The 22125-nt window shown below is 39.7% G+C and overlaps 1 protein-coding gene across 9 annotated transcripts in view; it reads right to left on the bottom strand.

Moving 5' to 3' along the window:
- The window catches only part of Herc1 (HECT and RLD domain containing E3 ubiquitin protein ligase family member 1), a 183741-nt gene extending 161860 nt beyond the window's left edge, over nucleotides 1-21881 (bottom strand). For 7 of the 9 annotated variants that reach the window (XM_038321216.1, XM_038321223.2, XM_038321220.1 and 4 more), the window contains exon 1: nucleotides 11627-11749. The gene's annotated coding sequence lies outside the window, so the exon portion shown is untranslated. Of the gene's footprint in view, nucleotides 1-11626; nucleotides 11750-15862; nucleotides 15950-16306; nucleotides 16416-21801 lie in introns of those variants that run through there. The other 2 variants (XM_038321217.1, XM_038321218.1) reach the window with 2 other exon arrangements.
- Between the last annotated feature and the right edge of the window lie 244 nt (nucleotides 21882-22125).

Raw genomic sequence — 22125 nt, 5'->3', positions numbered from 1 at the left:
TCTGGCGGAGGGGATTCAGCAATTCAACACCCCCAGCAGTTCCCCCCCTCTGAAGAACTTTATCAAATATGAGAATAATTTCTGCCTGACTACCAGAAGTATTTTATAGAATAAAAAGCTAAAATTGGTGATGTGGGAGTCCCCTCTGTGTGTTGTTTGATTTGGTTAATAAATAAAGAAACTGTGTTGGCCTGATAGGGCAGAATTTAGGTAGGTGGAGAAGACAGAACTGAATTCTGGGAGGAAGAAAGCAGGGTCAGAGAGAAGCCACGGATCCTCTGCCTGAGAGAGATGCCAGTTAGAATTTTACCCGGTTAAGCCACGGCCATGTGGCGATAAACAGATTAAAAGAAATGGGTTAAATTAAGATGTAAGAATTAGCCAATAAGAAACTAATGAGCTAATGGGCCAAGCAGTGATTTAATTAATACAGTTTCTGTGTGGTTATTTCGGGACTAAACTAGCCGGGCGGCTGGGACGAACAAGCAGCTCTCTCCTCCAACAACTTATATGAATTATTTTTCAGCTTGTCTCTGCTCTTAGTTTTTTTTTTTAACCTTGCCTGTTAGTGTTGAATTTCAAGGTCTACCAAGAAAACCTTGACATTTCAGAATCCACTGATGTTGATTTTTCTGTAGCAAAACCTGATCCTTTCACTAGTCTATCTTAATACCTATTCCTTTTCTTGGCAAAACAACTAGACACATATTTTTCGAAATCAAACCAAATATGTAAACCCTAAAAATTGTATTACTATTAATTCTGAATTCCTCAATGCCCATGTAAAAATGGTCCAACCCACAGGATACTACTCGGATGAGACTTCAGACCTCCAACCATCACATGGAGGCAGCTACTTCTGTGATCTGCTTCCCAGAATATCTGTGTCAACACTGATTTCACTGATGAGTTCTCAGTCAGCATCATTAACTAACTACCTGTGTTCTCTGTGTTCCAATTTCCTCATATGCAAAATAGTTTACAGATTTAAAGGAGTATTAAATAACACACAGAAAAATGTTTTAAAAGTACAAGTTAGTTAAGTTACAGCTGCAAAAGGTAACAAATACACGTTAATTAGCTAGATTTAATCATTCTACAATAAATTTATACTTCAAGCCAGGCGGTGGTGGCGCACGCCTTTAATCCCAGCACTCGGGAGGCAGAGGCAGAGGCAGGCAGATCTCTGTGAGTTCGAGGCCAGCCTGGTCTACAAGAGCTAGTTCCAGGCCAGGCTCTAAAAAAGCTGCAGAGAAACCCTGTCTCGAAAAACCAAAAAAAATAAATAAATAAATAAATAAATAAATTTATACTTCAAAATTAAGCAATTTTGTCAATCTAAAAATAGTAAATAAAATTGCTCAGACTATTGCCTACATAAGTCTCCAATAACCAGCCTTATACTTTACATATGCAGCTGTCTACTCTCTACCATATTATTATTAAATTATACACATCTCTCCACTCTCCCTTACTCATTCTTTCCAAAAGAATTAAAAACTGTAAGAAAACTGAACTACGATTATCACTCAGGCTCACTTCCAACCTTCAATCAACACTTTAAATCAAGAATTTAGAATGGTCAGGCAATGGTGGCACATACCTTAATCCTAGCACTCAGGAGGCTGAGGCAAGAGGACCTCTGTGAGTTCAAGGTCAGCCTGTCAGCCTGGTCTACAGAATAAGTTCCAGGACTGGATCCATAGCTACAAAGAAACTCTGTCTTGAAAAACCAATGAGGGGGGGAAAAAAGAGGAGGAGGAAGAAGAGGAGGAGGAGGAAGAGGAGGAGGAGGAGAAAGAAGGGGAGGAGGAGGAGGAGGAGGAGAATTTAGAACATTGTCATTCTCAGCTGCAAAGTAGAGTCCAACTTGGGCTACATACGACACTGTCTCAAAAGAAAAGATAAAATGGTATGTGTTAAGGAGGATATAGACACCCACTGGCTAAAATAATGTATCTTGGAATATTCATTACAGAAATTGCTCAAAAAAAATTTAAAGTCTCTTCTGAATATACACTCCACAGAAGTAAAATCAACACCTCACATTATCTAGATTCTCATGTGCACTATGGTATTATCACAGTGGTCAAGACGTGGTGGTTAGAATGAGAATGGCCCCCATAGGCTCATATACTTGAGTGCTTGGGCTCTAGATGGTAGAACTGTTTGAGAAGGATTAGGAGGTGTGGCCTTGTTAAAGAAGGTATGTCACTAGATGTGAACTTTGAGATTTTAAAAGTTCATGCCATTCTCAGCACTCTCTCTGCTTCACGCCTGTGGATCAGAATGTAAGCTCTCAGCTACTGCTCCAGCATCATGCCTGCTTGCCTACCTGCCGCCATGTTCACCACCATGATGATCCTGAACTTTCACCCTCTGGAACCATGAACCTCAGTAAACTCTTGTATAAGTTACCTTGGTTATGTTGTCTCTTCACAACAACAGAAAAGCAATTGAGATAATAGCTGTCAACAGATGACTGAATAAAGAAATGATGAGATATATACAATGGCATATTTCATTTGACTGAAAAAAAAAGAGATTCTTATAATCCCAGTAGTCAGGAAACTGAGGCAAGAAGATCACAAGTCTAAAGCTGGCCTGGGTTACACAGTAAGAGAAAGAGGGGTAAGTAAGGTAGGAAAAGAAAAGGAAAGAGAAGGGAAAAAGGAATGAAGAAAGCAAATTTGAAAAGATAGCTCACTCCTGTAACCTAGCACTAGGAAACCTGAAACAGATTTTGTGGTTTGCCCATGTTACATAGGAGACTGTCTCAAAAAGATGAACCATAGAGATGGTTCAGTGAGTAGAAGTGCATACACAACGTATCATGGCACACATCTCTAAGTCCAGCAGAACTCCTATGAGAGGTGGAGACCAGACAATCGCCAGGCCAGCTAGCCTGAAGTATACAGAATACAGTGCAACTATAGAAACAAGAGGGACCATGCCTCAAAACAAAGCAAATGGGAAGAAGCAACTCCTAAAGTTGCCTTCTGGTATATCCACAACACACATATACACCATACATACATACATGCATGCATACATACATGCATACATACATACATACATATATATGTAAAATGGGTGTTTAAAATATTTGCCTAAAATCATCATTTCACTAAAAATCATACAGTATACCTCAAATTTATACAATAAATAAGCCTGAAATGAAGAGGGGGTAAAATGAGAACTGGGGATGGAATTCCATGGTATTATATCTACCTAACATACACAAGACCTGCATTCAATCCACAGCACAGCAAATAAGTAAATATGAAAAAAGAGACACAAAAGGTTGATGAAGACCACCAAAATCAAGTGTTATCTGAGGTCTGTATAGGCATTAAAGACATTTTAAGACCCCACCAAACAAATACTGGTTCTAGTCACAGTCAAGCACCTAGCACCTGTTTACCTGGGAACCATCAATCAATCATAAACCACTAAAATACAGAGGTTCCTTAAGTGCAAGAATGCACTGACTTATTTGTCAGTGCTGGGGATCACACCCAGTACCTAGCATATGCTAGGCAAGCATCGAGCTGCATTTTCAACCCTGATTTTTAATTAATGTGTTCCTAGCACCTGGAGCAGTGTCCTTTCTGGCAAAGAACCTAAATCCCTTTCCTTACTTGCTACCCTGTAATGGAGATAATTTTAGTTGCCCTAGTTCCATGGCATCAGTAAAATTTGATAGGACCATCCTAACCCCAAATTTTAAACTCTCAGTTTTATTTTAATATTGGTCTTCTTGGGGGGCTTGGAGTGGTTCACACTACTCTTACAGAGAACTGCAGGTCAGTCTCCAGAACCCACAAGAGGCTCACGTCTACCTCTCATTCCCTCTCTAGGGGAATTCGGTGTCTCTAGCTGTCTCAGGCATCTGTACTCATATGCACATACCCACACACTCACATACACATATTTTAAAGTAACAAAAATAAATCTTTAAAAAAATATTGGTCTTCTTGCTTATAGGAACTGTAACAAATTACAAATACCACCATTACTGGTAAAAATAAGTCTTGATACCAAAGATGTCAATATATACTGCATGTACTTCATTAACTATCATGAAAAGTGAACCAGTAACTATTATTTTAACAAATCCCAGAAGAAGAAAAGCTTTTTTCCAAATTCAGATATCTTTTGGGAACCACTTCAAGAACTTTCGCATACAGGTATTGTGAATCAATCCTATACTTCCATTAAATGAGAAAAGGCTCAAATAAGAAATCATGACTAGGCTAGAAATTATATTCTAATCAATTTCACCTACATATAATAATTTATATGTATCAGTACAAGACTGGGGGATAATATATTTTTCAATCTATAACAATCCACTAAACCACAAGTCTTTCCACAATGATTACAAAGCACTTTTAATCACTTATCTCTGAAAAAATTTAAAAGATACAATACATCCTATTGGTAAGTCTATAGGAAAAAAACTGCTTTCATAAATTTCTGATGGTACATATATAAAGAAAAATGAAAATACTTAGCAAGACTACATAGGCATGAAACTTCTGACCCATCAATCCTACTTATAGAACTCTACTAGAAAGATATATCATTTACCTCTACTAACACAAAAATAGATATCTACAAGGTCATTTATAGAAACATGTTTATAACTGCAAAATACAGAAAACAACCAAATGTACACAGATGTAGCCGTATTTATACAGCTGTTTTAGTTTTTTTTAAAAAAAAAAACAAAAAACAAAAAACAAAAAAACAAGATACTCTAGAGGCAGGGGTTCAAGGCCAGCATAGTCAACTCAGAAAGTTCAGGCCAGTATAGTCTACACAGTAAGTTCAAGGCCAGCATGGCCTATATATTAAGATCCTATCATTTAAAAAAGAATTTTTTAAAAAAGAATCTGAAATATGAAAATAATATATCTTCAAAAGAATGAACCAGTGTGCAGCATTTCTGGGATACATTACTGATAAGTGAAAAATGCAAAAGATTATGATAAACTCTCCATGTAGAAAGGAATAGAAGAGTTAGAGATATAGCTCAGTGAAAGTAGAAAAAAAAAACCAATGGCCATCAACTGAAACATAGATGAATAACATGTTATATAAATATCATTTAGCCAAGGGGGAAAAAAACTAAAGTACTCATACATGCTACAGCATAAATGAACTTTGAGTGAATTACACTAATTTAAAGAAACCAAGAACAAAAGACCACATATTATACAATTTCACCTACACAAAATACCCAGAGCAGAATAAGCACATCCACATAGAAAGCAGAACAGAATACAGACCTCGGAAGTGACTGCTAATGATCACAAGGTTTCTTTTGGGGATAAGAAAATGTCCTAGAATTAGAAAGTGGTGATAACTGGCACAACCTTATGAATATACTTTTTAAACTACATGACAGCAAAGTCCTGTAACCCAGTATTTAAAAGATCCATGAGGACCTCTAATTTGAGGCACAAGGAGACGTGTATGAAGAAGGAAGGAAGCAAGCAAGCACCTACACAAACCTGGCTTGCTCACTTTAAAAGGATGTATGTAGTATATGCCTGTTCCCAGCTATTCAGGAGAGAGGCAGCTGAACCACTTGAGGCCAGGAATCTGAAACCTGGGCAATATATTAAGATTCTGTCTCAAAAGTAATGTATTAATTAAATTAAAGGGTAAGTTTTATGGTATGTGGTTTATAAGTCAATTAAAAATTACATGAGAAAAAATGAGTAAAAGAAAATGTAGGGGCCAGTGAGATGTCTCACCAGGTAAAAGTGCTTGCTGCTTGCCACTAAGTCTGTTACCTAAGTTTGATCTCCGAGACCTACATCATGTAAGCAAAGAACCAATTCCAGGCTGTCCTGTGACCTCCATATGTATACTGTGGGATGCAACACACACATTTAATTCTTTAAAATGCACATAATCTGTCAACTTGAGTAAAATAAGGAATAAGGAATTGAGGAATAGATAAAAAGTAAATTTAAACTCTGGATACCTTAATGGAAAAAGAGAAACAAAGACAGTGACATAGGATTAAAACAGTAGAAAGGAGGACAGAGTGATACTTCTGAGTAATTGCTTTAAGCAGTAAAGTTTAACAGCAGTGGCATTTAGTAACTGTACTGTTTCACAAACCAAAACTAACAAAAACACCCATGTATGATGAATTCATGCCTGTAGCCCCAGCACTCAGAAAGCTGAGGCAAGAGAATACCAAGTTTGAGCCCAAGATGAAACACTTGAGAGTTCTTTTCTGAATCATCATCATTCATAATAATAATTAGTTAACATCAACCAGGACTGAGAGAAATCAAAATAGAAAATAAAGAAGTCACAAAGGAACTGAACTGCACTGCATAAAAGTAACAGAGTCACACTAAAGAAAGCAGGGAATAAAACAGCTAGCCTAAATAGCTAAGGCTAAAGATGATAACTGCATCAATTTAGTGAGTGCTTTTCTTAAGTTAGCAAACTAACTACCCATGCTCCAAAAGTTAACAAAGGTATGTTACTATACTGAGATCCAGGCTTCTGTCACAGAAAGAAGCTACAAATAAGGAATCAGGGAAGGTCAGAACAACCTTGTAGTTTTGGAAGAAAAGGTATCGATATAAATGCATGGTCTTTAATGTACAAAGAAACAAATATAGTTGCCCTTCAGTATCGTCAGGAAATAGGTTCCAGAGTCATCACCCCCTCCCTGGCAAGTAAAATCTATTGTTCTCTGGTCCCTTATAGTCAACTTCTTAAACTGTGAGCAGTAATTCCATAATGTAACTAAATTCAGGGGTGGTCAAAAGTCTAGCTACAGTATAGGTAGTATAGGACACAAGAATGAACCCAGTGAGTCTCTAGCAGCACTGACCCTGCTGCATGCTGTACTATACTGAAGCCTTGGTTTGGAACATGTGCATGCCAGGGAGAAATGCCAGAAACACCATGGCTCAGATTGAGGCTACTATAAATTATGGATTGCAGTATTTTTACTATGCAAACAAAATGTTCCACTCAAATAGAAATACAATAGTTGAATTACAGAAAATAAGACTTCCAATATTTTTTATCATCATTCCTCAGCAAATAAGCATCAAACTAATATATATCTGGATTGTTCTATGTTAGGACATTGGATTTTTAAAGTTGCTAGCTTGACTTTCACATAAAAAATCATTAAATTTTGATTTCAAATTAGGACACTTTGCCACATTTCTGAAATGGCTCTAAACATACTTCTGCAATTTTGTACTATGAATTTATGAGAAGCAGAAATATCAATGCTGTTGACTATAAAAGCAAAATATTGATCAATCCTAAAAAATATTGGAAGAACCTCTTTGTCCTGTAGTATCAAATATTCAGTCAAGATTTAATTTCTTATATAAAAGTAAGTAAGCACACCTATTTCTCAATATTCAAATTTGTTTTCATCTTTAGTAAATCCATATGCATGCAAAAATAGCTGTTTTAAAATAAGTTTACGATTATCAGTAAAACTTCCTCTGTATATTTACTTTATATAACTATATATTCAGGATCGCATAAAAACTTGACAAAAGGTTAACCTGAGTAAAAAAGGTTTGAGAAAACCTGCATCATATTTGCCCACAGCCTACCCATAACATAATAAATTACATCTAATACTTAATATAATACAAACAGTTACTTTACTTAGGGTAGGTGAGATGGCTCAGTAGCTAACAAGGCTTGTCACCAAGGCTTGCAACCTGAGTTTTGTCCCCTAGATCCACATAGTGATAGAAGAGAACTAACTCTCACGAGCTGCCCTTTAATTACTACACACACAAACACGATACAAAAACATACAAACACAAGTACACACATACAAACACACAAATAGATAAATCTAATTTTTTTGCAAATATTTTCAATCATGTCAATTGAATCCATGGATGTGCAATCCTTACATAAGGAGAGCCAGCTTTTTAAATATACTTCCTAATTTATCCAAAGGCCTAGGAATAGGTATCCAAAGCTCAACTTTAAGTACTATTCTCCAATAAAAGATACCAGAACTCCCAGGAGAAGTGGTTGATCCCAGGACTGGGATAAGAAAACAGGCTGAATATTACTAGCCTGTGGAAGCAGAATGGAAAAAAATTATATTATTATTAACTTTTCAGTTTAGCATACAAAATAATGGGGATTATTATGACACCTTCATATACATAACATACATAGTTTTTATTTGTTCCTCTCTCCCACAGGACTTTCCTGAGACAGGAAAAGGTGGAACTAGAAAAGTTCCCAGAGGCCAAAGCTGGAACAATATGAGCAACATAATACTATTATATTGGATAACAGTCAGTAGAATCAAACAAATACCCACGCCACCATACTAAAACAAATTAACAAATGAGTGAGAAAGGGGATTAATCCTTTATAGATGAAGTCCAATTCATAAATGTAAGAATGAGGAAAATACAAATACTTCCACAATGTATGCTACAAACAAGAGGAGAAAGTTTGAAAGAAACCACCTATCTATAGTTCTGAAGTATCTCCTACAAGAAAATATATTAATACATCAACGAGAATACAAAGGGACAAAAAGTAACTTCACCTAGAATAATCTAGCAGAAGTCATCAGAACAAAGTAATCAAGGTTAAAATATCATTAGTAACTAGACACATTAACACCATGAGCCCCATAAAATGCACTGATACAGTATCATTGTTACAGTCAAAACATGAGTAATTTCAATCTAATCATGAGAAAATTATCAAATAAGCCAAAATGAGAGGATTTCTACAAAATCAATGACTAATACTCAAAAAGTCAAGAGAAACTTAGCAATTAGCCAGGAGTGATGCCTCTTAGCACTTGGACCCAGAGGCAGTCAGATCTCTACGAGTTCAAGGCCAGCCTGGTCTACACAGTACGATCAACCAAAACATAACCCCCACCCACAAAAAAAAAAAAAAAAAAAAAAAAAAAAAAAAAAAAACCTCTAAAAACCAACCAAGCAAACAAGTCAAGCCAGGCATTGTACTACACACCAGTATTCTCTATATCCTCAGCACCTGGAAAGTGGAAGCAGGAGGATCATGATGAGCTCATAAGCAGTCTCAGCCAGAGTTAGAAGCAGCCTAAGCTGCATAAGATCCTGTCTCAAAAAGAAAAAATTAAAAATAAACCTAGAACCATCATCTGTTTCAACCAGCATACTTACTTGCTGATAGAGCTTCTCTAAAATTTAATATTCCCATTCATTTACAGGGTCAGCAGAAAAAAAATAATAACCAAAAGGGCATCTTTTAGTATCTATTTCATGCTCCTTTCAGTTTAAAAAAAGAAAAAAAAACTAGCTTAAGTGACTTTGCTAAATTTATAATCTCCTTTTTAAATGACTTAGTCAATACTTTCTGTTCAAGATCTTGATAATACCTAGGAGGTATCCAAAACAAACTGTTTTATGGGTACATTAAGGCAAAGTTTTATATACAACTAAAAAAATTCTGTTCAACTGTTTGCTCCTTTTATGGTTGTCTACCTACAAAATTTCAAGAGTTTGTTCATTGTTTTTTGAAACTGTAACTCCAATGGAACCAAGACTGGCCTGAAAATCTTGACCATTCTGCCTCTACCTATAATTCAACTTTTGCTTCAGTTATGCTTTTACTTAACACAAGCTTCACCTTATCCCAAAATTGTCACTTTTATTCTTAAAAATCAGCTGTCCATTGCACCCAGTCATTTTTCTTAATATACTAAGGCTCTTCACTATCTGTTGTTACATGTAACTTCTAATAACCAGTACAGCACAATCAACAACATATTCTCTGAAATCCATTTAAATAAAATGGTATTTTCATACATGTTTACATTAATGAGCAAATTAAGTGATGCATTTCCACTGCTTTCCCCTCCACACGCACAAGCATGTCTGCATGGAGAAAATGTATGATCAGGAAAAATGGATTAGTGTCACATGTAAATGGCAAGACTGAAAATTTAAGAAGCAAGTGATATAAGAACCATACAGGAAGCAAAATACATCTAATGACAACTGACAATCTATCTTATTTTTGAAAGGTGCCAAGTTTCCAACCTCCCTAGATAACTTTCTGTCACAAAACCCTGTCATGTGATTTGGGAAAAATATTATAATTGACCGTTCTTTGCCCTACCTAATGCTGCTCCTTTCTCAAATAATATGACAAAATATTTTAGTTTATTTCTAAGATATACAAATGTGTACAGGTAGAGAGGACAAACACGTATAACATTTGTGTACATTTATGCACAACACAGGCACACAGGACATGCACTTTTGCTTGTCTAAGCACACAGGTATGGAAACCTATAATCAAAGGGACATCACCATTAATTTTTAAAAACTTTAAAGCTTAGTTTTCTTTTCATCGTAATTAATATTGCTTTTGCTTCACAAAAATACTGGCCCAATTTAGAGGACTCATCACAAACAAAACTATAAAAATATTCGGGTATTAAATCCAAAAAGAAAAATGCTAACATTTTATGTTTAAAGCCATTTGAGCAAAAATCATTTTGGAAGAAGGCATAATAAAAGATGGTGATGGCAGGGTACAAACAGTGATAACGAACAAGTAACCGGTTTAATCAAGTGGGCCAAAGGAATGACAAAATAAATCATTTGGGGAACACACATAAAATGAAGATGTACCATTCAAGGACGAACCAAGTACTATTAAAAACCAAAACGTAAAGGGCCTATTAGAAATATACCAAAATATTAATAGTGAAATGTTATCTCTCTGGAGATGGGTTGCTAATTCGTTGAAATTTATCACTCTTGTTATTTGATTACCTATATACACCTTCAAAGTATTACATTTTTGAAACTAATGCAAACGCAGATTCTATCCTTATGCTCCACAGCTAACATACATACACACACACACACACACACACACACACACACACACACACACACACACAGCGCGTCTTTACATAACCTACTGGGAGAGGTAAGAACCAAGCTTCTGTCCTCGCGTCTCCCGGGAACCCGCCACCCATCACTGCTCCCTGGGATAGCTCCTGTCATCACCACCATCCACCTCTCACTCCGGAGACTACACAATAGTCTTCTCATCTCCGCTCCAGGTGGCCAAGTCTTTAGAAACTGTTATTTTATCGGGTGAGAGATTTGGAGAAAGGTTTACCGAAAGGATGAGCAGCCTCCACCCAAAGGCACAGACGACAAGAAAGACACATCGTCTCAACCTCCACCCCTCCGAAGTCTGCCGGCGACCGGGAGCACCGGAGTCGCGACTCCCCAAGATGAAGAGCGCGGAGAGCCGCTCCCCGGTCCCAGTGCCGGCTAAGGGAGGAGCGCTCGTTAGCGGATAAAGGGGAGAAGGTCACAGACGCAACCCCTGAGGAGACAAGGGACGCGGGCAGCGAGCCTATTCAGGGGCGGGTCCCTCGGCCCTCCCGCGGGTAGCTCGGCTTCTAAGAGGCTTCCGAGGGGTCGGGGCTTCCTCAGGCCTCCGCCCGCCGTCCACAGGGAGCCGGCAGCCCCACTCGGCGGGCGGCCCGGGAACGGCCCCGAGCGGTCCGGCTGGGTCAGCCGAGCACACACACGGGAGGTCCAGATGGTGAAAAAGAAAGCGTTGTTACCGTACGCGGGTCGGGGGCTGGCGGCGGTTGGGTGCGGCTCCAGCGCCCGGCACCCGGCGGGCCAGCGGCTGCGCTAGCCGCGTCCTTTATATTTTTTGCTGCAGCGGCGGCGACTTGTCAAAGGGAAAGACGTAAGAGGCGGCGGCAGCAGCGGCGAGCGAGTCTCGCGGGGCTTGCTGGAACTCTCGCGAGATCCGGGGCGCTGGTCCTGCCTCCTCCGGGCGGGCGCGGGAGGAGGAAGGCAACTTGAGAAGAGAGGAGTGGCGGGGACGCCGGTTTAGGGTGTAAGGGGAAAGCGATGAGAACTTTGGGGTTCGGGAGACCCTGTGTGGGTTCTCCGTCCCGTGTGTTCCCTTTGAGTCCTCGCGAAGTCACTTCTGTTCCGTAGGGAACTGACAATTGGGGATTTTTCACAAAGGGCGCTGATGGATCTAGCGAGCCCGAACTGTACAGTTCACCGGAGGATCCGACTGTCCCGAATCCGAGTGCTGCCGGGGAATCGGGGCCGCCCAGGACCTCGAGGAAAAATTGGGGCCGGGCCGAGTCGCCACACCCCTTTATCTCGGCTGAGCGCAGGGCGCTCTACGCTCTTTATCTCCCTTCACAGATGGCGCTTCATCGTATGGCTGGTGAAGTTCAAGCCCAAGAAAGTGTTTAACTTGACCTACTTCTGCCCAGTTATTTGTATCTGAGGACCACGGGAGAATTGACCTTTAGCTGGTAGGTCATGACCCAGACCTATACAATGATGAATTTAGAGGACGCTGACTTGCTCGGTCATCTATCCCCAGCGCCTAGCACAGATGTAGGTGCTAAATCAAATTGTTGAATGCTCTATTCTTAGAACTCCCAACTTCATCTTTGTAACTACATCAAAATGTTTTTCTGAGGAGCTGGAAAGAGATCTCCGCAGTTAAGAGGGCTCATTGCTCTTCCAGAGGACTTGAACTCAACTTCTCAGCACCCAAGTCAGGATGTCCACAAACATCAACACCCTCTTCTGAACTCTGCGGGAACACTCATGTGCCCACACTCATACATATAGGTAATTTTAAAAAATAAAATCTTTTTTAAAAGTTGTTTTTGCTGAGAACCAATTATATGGAACTAACAGAAGATATAGAAGGGGGTGGAGCAGGTATCTGACCCGGAGGCACAGGAGAAATTTTAACAACATATACAAGCCATATATAAGTGTCCGTGTGTGTGTGTGTCAAATGCCTTTAATCCCAGCACTTGAGAAACAGATTTATGTGAATTTGAGATCCCTTTAGTCCACATACAGAGTTCAGGCCAGCCAAGACTGCCTAGTGATGCCCTGTCTCAAAAAAAAAAAAAAAAAAAAGGAAGGTTCTGGACTCTCAACTTAAGTGTGTGACTTTGACTTGTTTGACTTCCCTGAACCTCAGTTCCTAACCTGTCCATTTAGAATATTAGTTATTATTGCAGGGTTCTTCTAAGGAATAAAATAGATGCAAAGTTTCAGCTACATATGAGATAATTACTAAGTGGAATTTCTTTTTTTAAAATATTTATTTATTTATTACATATACAATATTCTGTCTGTGTGTATGCCTGCAGGCCAGAAGAGGGCACCAGACCTCATTACAAATGGTTATGAGCTACCATGTGGTTGCTGGGAATTGAACTCAGGACCTTTGGAAGAGCAGGCAATGCTCTTATTAACCTCTGAGCAATCTCTCCAGCCCCTTAAACTAGCTATAGGAGCAGATAAACATGGAGTGATTGCATTGTTGCAAGTGCTGTTTATGATTTCAATGTGTAAAACTGACTCAAGTCTAACAAGCCTGTCATCTTCTTCTTCACCTAAGGCTAGAGATTGACTCCAAGTCTCACAAGCTCTAAGTACTGGCTCGGCCCCTGAGCTATTACACGTGCCCCAAGTCCTTGTCCTTCTTTTAACTTCCTGATGACACAGTCATTTAGGGCACCCACAAACCTTCACAACATTCATTTCCCCTGAGCTTATAAAACTGCAGTGCTTTTGCTCTCTCAAGTCCATTCTCACAAGAAAAGGACTCTGGGGGCTGGAGAGATGGATGGCTCAGTTGTTGGGAGCACTGATTGCTCTTCCAGAGGATCTGGGTTCAATTCCCAGAACCCACATGGCAGCTCACTGCTGTCTGTGATTCCAGTTCCAGGCAACCTGACACCCCTGGCAAAACACCAATGCACATAAAGTAAAAATAAATTTAAAAAAAAAAGAAAGAAAAAGACTCTGCTTGTCAGGCTGTAGTGACATACACCTGAAATCCCAACACAGGGGAGGCTGAGGCCAAGGACTTTAAATTCTAAGCAACGTAGAAAGGGCTGAACTACACAGGAAGATCTGTTTTGGAAAAAAGAAAGAAGCTGTATCACAAATTAAGTAACTAGCCAGTTAAGGGCTAGGGAAATGGCTCATTTGGTAGTAAAGTGTTTGCCATGGCCAACCAATATACAGGATCAGTGAGGTATAGGAGTGGCAAAAGATTCAGTCTTAGGAAAAAAGGTGGATGGGCCCAGTACTGGGAAGAGAGAGGAAAGTGGATCTCTGTGAACTTCAGCTAGAGTGGTCTACTTAAAGAGTTTCAGGCTAGCCAGGGCACAGTAATAAGAAAAGGCAGAGAGCAACTGAGGAAAATACCTAATGCTGACAAAGTTGGTCTCGGGCCTAAACACACACACACACACAAAAAAACACACGCACAGTCAATTAGATTCATTTCCTCTAGGGATGGAGAAAAAGCTCAGCTGTTAAGAGCACTCACTGCCTTGTGGAGGACTTGAGTTCAGCTCCCAGCACCCATGTCAGGCAGCTCACAACTGCCTGGAACTCCAGCTCCAGAGAGATCTGACACCTCTGGCTTTAGCAGATACCTGCACTCACATGTGCATACCCCACCACCACCACCGACAGGCACACATAGATACAAATAATAAATCTTTTAAAAAAGAATTCTCCTTTTCCTTCTGTTTAGCCTCCTCCCTAAGGGGCATATGCAAAGAACTAAATACAATTGAGTTCAACTGTACACAATTATTTTTTAATTTTTATTTATTATTTTTATATTTGTGTATGAGTGTTTCACCCTTATATACTTGTGTGCCACCTGCATGCAGTGTCCAAAGAGGTCAGAAGAGGGTACTGAGTCTCCTGGGAATTGGCATCATATACCGCCGTGTGGGCCACCATGTAGGTGCTGGCAATTGAACTTGGGTCCTCTAAAATGAAGCTGAGCCATTTCTCTGCCTCACATACAATTATTATTTAATGTTATCAAGGAAACTTTAACTACTTTTCCTTATTACTTTGGCCACATTGCTTTTCCTAAACATTCGTACTCAGATTAACATTTGCTAAAGCCTGATTGGCATCGTTCTTCCAGCTATACCATTTCATTTTATATAGCTCTCCCCTAGAAGAAAACACTATTTTCGGGAGAAGTGGAAAAGGGCTTTCTAGGCCAAGACTCAGCATCCTAGGACCTCGTCCTGATAGCTCTGTGAGCAGCACACACTAGCCACACCAGGAGGCAATTCTTCCCCCTCTCACATGTGATCATTGCCGTCTCATGGCACATTCCGCACTCCCACACCACAGACAGGAACAGGAAAATCAGAAGAATATGCAATTTTTATCTTGCATCTGCCTATAAGATATGTTTAGCTCTTAAATGAAAATTACAGCTAAATTGAAAGTAAAATCAGAGAAACAAGAATCCATAGAGAGGAGTCCTCAAATTGCAAACCTATCTGCCCCCAGCTTCCACAGTCTGTGAATAAATGTGTTTTCCACTTACTCAAGAGTATAAGCAATAAAAACAATTTTTTAAAAAAGAATTAACTGAAGAACATTAAAAAAATAGAAAAGAGTCTAAGAGTTAAGCCAGGCAATAGTGGTGCACGCCTTTAATCCCAGCACTAGGGAGGCAGAAGCAGGCAGATCTCTGTGAGTTTGAGGCCAGCCTGGTCTACATGAGCTAGTTCCAGGACAGCTAGAACTGTTACACAGAGAAAACCTGTCTCAAAAAAAAACCCAAAAGAAAAGTATAAGAGTCAAAAAGTCAGGTGTAATTATGTACACTGTTAGTCCCAGCACTTGAGAGGCAGAGGCAGGCATATCTCTGTGAGTTCAAGGCTAGCCTGGTCTACATAGAGAGACTCTATCTTAAAAAAAAGTCATTAAAGTCAAATAACATAGGAGACTAGAGATGACTTCATTCATTCACTTACCACATTTCACTGAATGACTTTCAGCGAGACACTGCCGAAGGCTCGAAACAGACTGTCGAACAAGCTTTAGTATGGTCCCTCAACGAGCTGCTGGCCCAATGGAGGAAATGGGAAGAAGAGAATAGATCAGAATACCACATGATGGTAGTACAAATAAAAACAGTGTAGGGGAGAAAACCAGTGAAAGGAAAGACAGAAGAAGCTAAAAGACTGACAGAAGGTATTTCATGAAGGGTGATCTGAAAATGAGCTCCAGACTGACTTCAGCAAATTGCTCGTTGTGGGTTGTGAATTCTTCTTTGTTCTAATAAAATACATATCTCCTAAACCATTAGAAAAGAATCTTTGGTGTGGAGTCATTCCATACACCTATTAACTTTGAAGAAAGACAGGATAAATGGAGGAAACAAATCAGTATCACAACTAGAAATATTTTGTCCTTACAGCTTGTGTTTAAGCGCCAGAAAGAGAATCCATTCCACTTCACATGCGTGGTTCCGTTGGCCAGTCTCCTAATCCAGGTAACATCATAGCCAGAACCCAAGAGCCGTTTCTGAAAAATAGTAGCAGTACCTACATTTGTTACCCTATGGTTTATTTATACTTATTTGCAGGTTTCTTTGGTTCTTAGTTCTTTCAGACAGAATTTCACAATGTATCCCAGATTACCCTTGAACTTGAAATCCTCCTGCCTCAGATACCCAGGCGCTAGGATTACAGGTGTGCACCCACATCCAGCTGTTTTGCTTTGTTTTGTGCAGCATCTGTGATCTAACTCAGAGTTCTTGCCCCTGCTCAGCAAGTCTATGGGAAAGGAAACTTAAAAGATCCATCTTATTGTATTTATTTACTTATTTTTACAGAACATGGAATTGATCCCGGGGCCTCATGCACATGAAACAAGCACTCTGAAACTGAGTTATACTCCAACCTAAGATAGCTATGAACACTTGATTTGTCATGATATTTCCACTTGAAAAAGAAAAACCTCTGAAAGTATATCAATTTATTGCAACTATCAAACATTTATTATCTGTAATATGCTAGAACTGTAGAGGTTCAAAGCATGTACATGAAAACAGAGCTAAACAGTCAAGAACTATGTCCTTACCCCTATAGTGGAGTTCATAGCTCTATATGTGTCATTAGTTGTTACTAAAAAAGAGGCAGAGGAAGAAGCAGAGGAAGGAGGATCTACTGCGGTTTGAGGCCAGCCTAGCCTACATAATTCTGTAGCAAGATCATGTCTTTAAAAAGGCAAAAAAAGAAAAAAGCTAAATTGTTAGGTCCACAACTTCTGAAATTTGTTGATACTACACTATTGCCCCTCAAGGGAAGGATGTCAGGAAGGGCGGGATGTTTATTGTACCTTGATATTTATTGACTTTTAATGGCTAATTTAGTAGGTCCTCTTGAATGTGCCATCACTATGTTCTCTAGGGATAAGGAAAACTTGGAACTGAATAACCCTACAGGCCAATTAAAATTAATTCCAAGAAAATGGAGTGTAGTGGAATGTGACCATGGTCCCAGCACTTGCAATGTGGAGGCATGAGGGCCAAGCATACAAAGTCATCCTCAGCTACATATCAACATCAGGGGCATATCAACTTGATATGTATTTTTAGGAGACAAAACCTGCATGGAAAATAGCCAGCATGACAAAGCAACATAACACAAACTAAAAGACAGTGAAGAATGAATAATATTCACAGAACAAAGAAAGATTTGCTGAACACAGAGAACATCGTTTAAGTAGTCGAGTTACAGAAGCAAGCTCATGGCTAAATATAAAAGCTACACATTCTCATAATAATGTGTTCTCAAAAAAAATTCTCCAAGCCAAAAAATTTCCTAGAATTTTTGTTAAATATGTCTACATATGAGAATACGCTCATTACCTCTTTTTTTCTCTAAAGGTAACTTATTTGCCAAAGAGGTTTAAAAGGAAGCAGAGATACAAAAATAGAACCCAAGATTGGCAAGTACTTCTTTTAGAAGTAAAATTCCTTCTTGTTGCATGTAAATCATACAGAGTTCCTAGTTGAACTCTGTATCCTCAGCAAAATGCCACTCGTGTCAGGGCAATCCGCTAAACAAGAGTGAAAATTTCCTTTACAGGACATTGCCTAAGCCTGGAATACAATAATCATTTTTACCTTTTAGTTAAAAAACTGATTTTGCAATTTCTTTTGGGTTTTGGAGGAAGGCGGGGTTTCATGAAGACTAGGCTAGTCTTGAATTTGCTATGAAACTGAAGCTGGCCTTGAACGCCTCACCTTCTTGCCCCTGCTTTCAAAGTACTGGGATTGCAGGTGGGTGCTTGGCTTAAGGGCATAACTGTTTTTAAGATAGGGTCTTCTTAGGCTGTTCTAGTTGATCTAAACTCCTACTATAGCCCATACTAGCCTCAAACTCCCAATCTTCCTTCCCTGGCCTCCTGAGTGCTAAGATTGCATACAGGACCATCATACTTGCCAATAATAAGTTTTGTTACTTTTAATTAAGTGTATATATGTGACTGCATGTGTGTATATGTATATACATACATATATATGTATATATTTACACACGCACACCTGTGTGTGTAGGGAGCAAGTGAAGTCCTAAGAGGAATGTGTATCGTTGACACATGTCACGGACCCCAAGGCCTCAGCCACATAGGAGTGGCAAAGTCTTCCCCAGGTGAGGCTCAGAGGCATGGCTAGCAAAGCCTTCCTTGAGTCTGAGTGTGAATGTTGACAGCATGTACAAAAAATGTTGCTGAAACTTTCCCACTGCCTGAAGATTACTTCCCTGCAGAGACTGCTCCTATCAAGATTAGCTAAACCTGTCTCCCTATTCACTGTTTGCAATAACTCCAGCTGTGTGCTAATAACCCCACCCCCTTTTCAGCTGTGTGCTAATAACCACATCCTCTGTTCAGCTGCGTGTTAATAGCCCTACCTCCCTATTCGACTGTATTTAATAAACATTGTGAGCTTCCAGTGCTGTGGCTTCTCCATTTGGGAGCCCAGATCACCCAACCCCAGCTTTTCCATATGTGTTTTCATCCTTTCTTCATTTCTCATCACCCCTAGTCAGGGTTCCAGGACTGTTCAAGGATCCTGCATACATGGATATGAATGTAGCTGTCTATGGAGGCCAGAGGCCTCTGGCTAGCTAGAATTATACTTTCAAGCCATCTGATGTGGATCCTAGAAACTAAACTCAGGTCCTCTGAAGAGCAGCAAGTGTTCTTAACTGCTGAACCATCTGTCTGGTCCCTAATAATCAATTTTGATTAATTTTTTCACAACAGTTTATGACTATTTCTTCATCAAAACACAGCTAGTAAGCCAGGCATGAGAGTACAGCCCTGTAATCCCATCAAGACAAGAGAACTATGAGTTTTAGCCAAGTGTGAGCAACACTTTATCAAGAAATAAAAACAAAGGAGTTGGATATTTAGCTAAGAAGTAGAATGTTTTCCTTATACATACAGTCCCCAGCACCAGAAGGAAGGAAGAGAAAGAAGAAAACACACACACACAGGTGCACAAGCACACACAAATGCTAAGGGAAGGCACGGGTGATTAATTTCTCACATCCACAGGGATGGAAAATTGATGCTAAGGAAGGACAATGAGAAAGTACAAATGTGGGGACACAGGGACACGGGGAGAAGGATTTATAGAGCTCTCCACGACTGAGCAGATAGACAAGGCAAATCCTTGTTCTAAACTCTGGGCACACAAAGAAAGCCACTCCTTTCCCTCCCTTTAAAGAACTAGAAGGTTTAAGGGGGTAGCTGACGTCTAGCAGGTAGGATCGGAGAACTTTAATGAGAACTGGAGTTTTGAAATTGAGCAGTCAGTCTGGACATGTGAGAATAGAGAACATTCAAGGCATAAGGAACAGCATAAACCAAAGTGTGATCAGAATCAACAGAGAGTTCAGCTTAGTTGTTGCTCTCCGTTGTCCACGTTATCCAGATCCAGGACTCTTGGTAGCAAGGCCCAGAAACTCAAATGGAACTCGCTTAGGTAAAACTGAAGGAAATTTAGCACCAGAGATCCAGATAAAGATGAACTGTTGAGTAAGAGTTGGGTACCCATCACTTCAAGAGCATCAACATAACTAGAACTCACTTCCAAGTTTTACATGTCACCATTTCCATCTTTAGAGAAGGCCTAAACCCTAAAGATGGAACTCTAATTGATTAGTATGTTAATCAATTAGTGAATGTCATGTCAATCACGATGTTGTGGAACATAGTGAAACTCTAACATAGGTTAAAGAATGTTCATCCCAGATCCTTCATCAACATTCTAGCCCCGTGACTTTAAATGAGAAGCCCAAACAATCTTCGCCTCTACTTCTCATTTAGGAAAAATAATAGCAGCAATGACAGCTGATATATTTTACTGATATTCCAAGACCCCTCCCCCATTTCCTCTGCCTCTCCCCCTCCCTCCTCTTCCTCCTCCTTTTTCTTGGTGCTGAGAATTGAACCTGTGGCCTCTTGTACATCTGAGCTGTAAAACTTCTTGAAACATTTTCAAGCATTTCATTTAAAAATCAAAATGAACATATGCCACTCCATAAATCTGAGCTAATCCCTACTTACAGAGCTATTGTAAAGATTAAAGAATCTATGTAAGATTCATACCTCATTGCTTGGCCCACAGCCAACACTCAGTAGAGCATTATTTTTAAATACCTGTTGCCTGAAAAAGGAAACGCCTTTCATTTCAGGATTGCCTATGGCAACAGAAGCTTTTGAGAAAGCAAAAACAACAAAGGGAAGGGAAGGACCCTCCAATCTGTATCTCTGACATAGAGGGGGTAGCTGGGGTGTAATTTAAAAGTTCCTAAAGTAAGTTGTAAGAGAAATAATGCAAAGCAGGAAATGGAGCGGTATGATTATGGGATGAAAGATGAGTCTTAGAGAGTTTTGTTATATAATGTCCCCTTAGAGGACTCACTGCAGAAGGCTTGGTTCCCCTGCTGGAGGAGTCACTGTTTGGATCCTGAGGCCTCTGATTTAAACAATGACTGAATCTCTCTAATTCAAGAGGCGGAACCTCCTTGAAGGAAATGGGTTACTGGGGTCTGCCTGAAAGATTTACCTTGTCCTGGGCCTCTTCCTCTTTTTGCTTCTCAGAGCTGGGTTCCACAAACCCTCCTACTAAGATCTCTGCCTCACTGTGGTCCAGCACAACAAGGAGCATTAATTATGGAGCTAGACTTCTGAGCTGGGAGCCAGCATCAGTCCTTCCTCCCTCCAGTTGTTTTGGTTGGGGTGTTTCGACACAGTGATTAAAGCTGATACACCTGGCTAGGTCTGAACCTCCCACAGAGTCTGCCCGCAAAATTCATATGAAGGATCAGCTGAGGTTTCTCTTCTCTTTGACTTGAATGTCTCTAACGCTTTAAACCACTGAGATTATCCAACAATGTGCTGGGCTCTGTGCGGAGCCATTCATAGGCATTAGTATCTTTTACTTCCCCTGCAGGCTGTAAGCTGAATTTGCTCTTGAGCTACAGTTCAGAACTTACTAAAATAAACCAGTAAGAAAAACAATGCAAAAACAATGGAAAGTGGGAAATTGAGAAATGTAATTATGGAATGGTGAATGAAATATGAGTCTTATGATTTTAATATGAACTGTCCCCTAAGAAGGCACATGGTGTATGTATATATATACAAAAATACATACATATATACATATTCTGTATATATATGGAAAGTGAGCCTGGGATTTGGAAGTGAATCTATGAAAGTCACCGACTAATAAATAATAGCAAGGTTGGGATTTAAGCATGGCTCTGTCACTCTTGGAAGCCTAGACTACAAACCAAGTCCTACTTTCTTACCAGGGAGAACTAATAAAAATATGTGAATAACAAGTTCTAAGACAATTGGTAAAATAATAGACACTGTCTACTTCCCCTACCTTTTGCCCGTGTTCAGTCAGTTCTTGAACCTTAGACACCACATCTTGGCTGCCCAGAACTACAGTCTCCCCATTGCACCCTTAAAACAAAACAAAACAAAATTAAAAAAAAATCAAAATCCCCAAACGAACAAACACAAAATTTCTTATCAAGATGTATCTGTCCTGCCCTGTCCTTCTCCATAGTGATTCTTTTTCCTAAAGGACTGAGAGCACCTCCTTTAAGTGACTACATTTTTTATATTCTGACTTGGGCTTACTGAGCTGGTGAGCCAAATGGGACAGACCTATAGTCTTAACACTCAGGAGGCAGAGGCAGGAGGA

The sequence above is a fragment of the Arvicola amphibius genome, chromosome 3 (genome assembly GCF_903992535.2).
Source record: "Arvicola amphibius chromosome 3, mArvAmp1.2, whole genome shotgun sequence".
NCBI lineage: Eukaryota > Metazoa > Chordata > Mammalia > Rodentia > Cricetidae > Arvicola > Arvicola amphibius.
The sequence above is the reverse complement of the archived record's forward strand: the minus strand, read 5'-3'. Positions and strand labels throughout refer to the sequence as shown.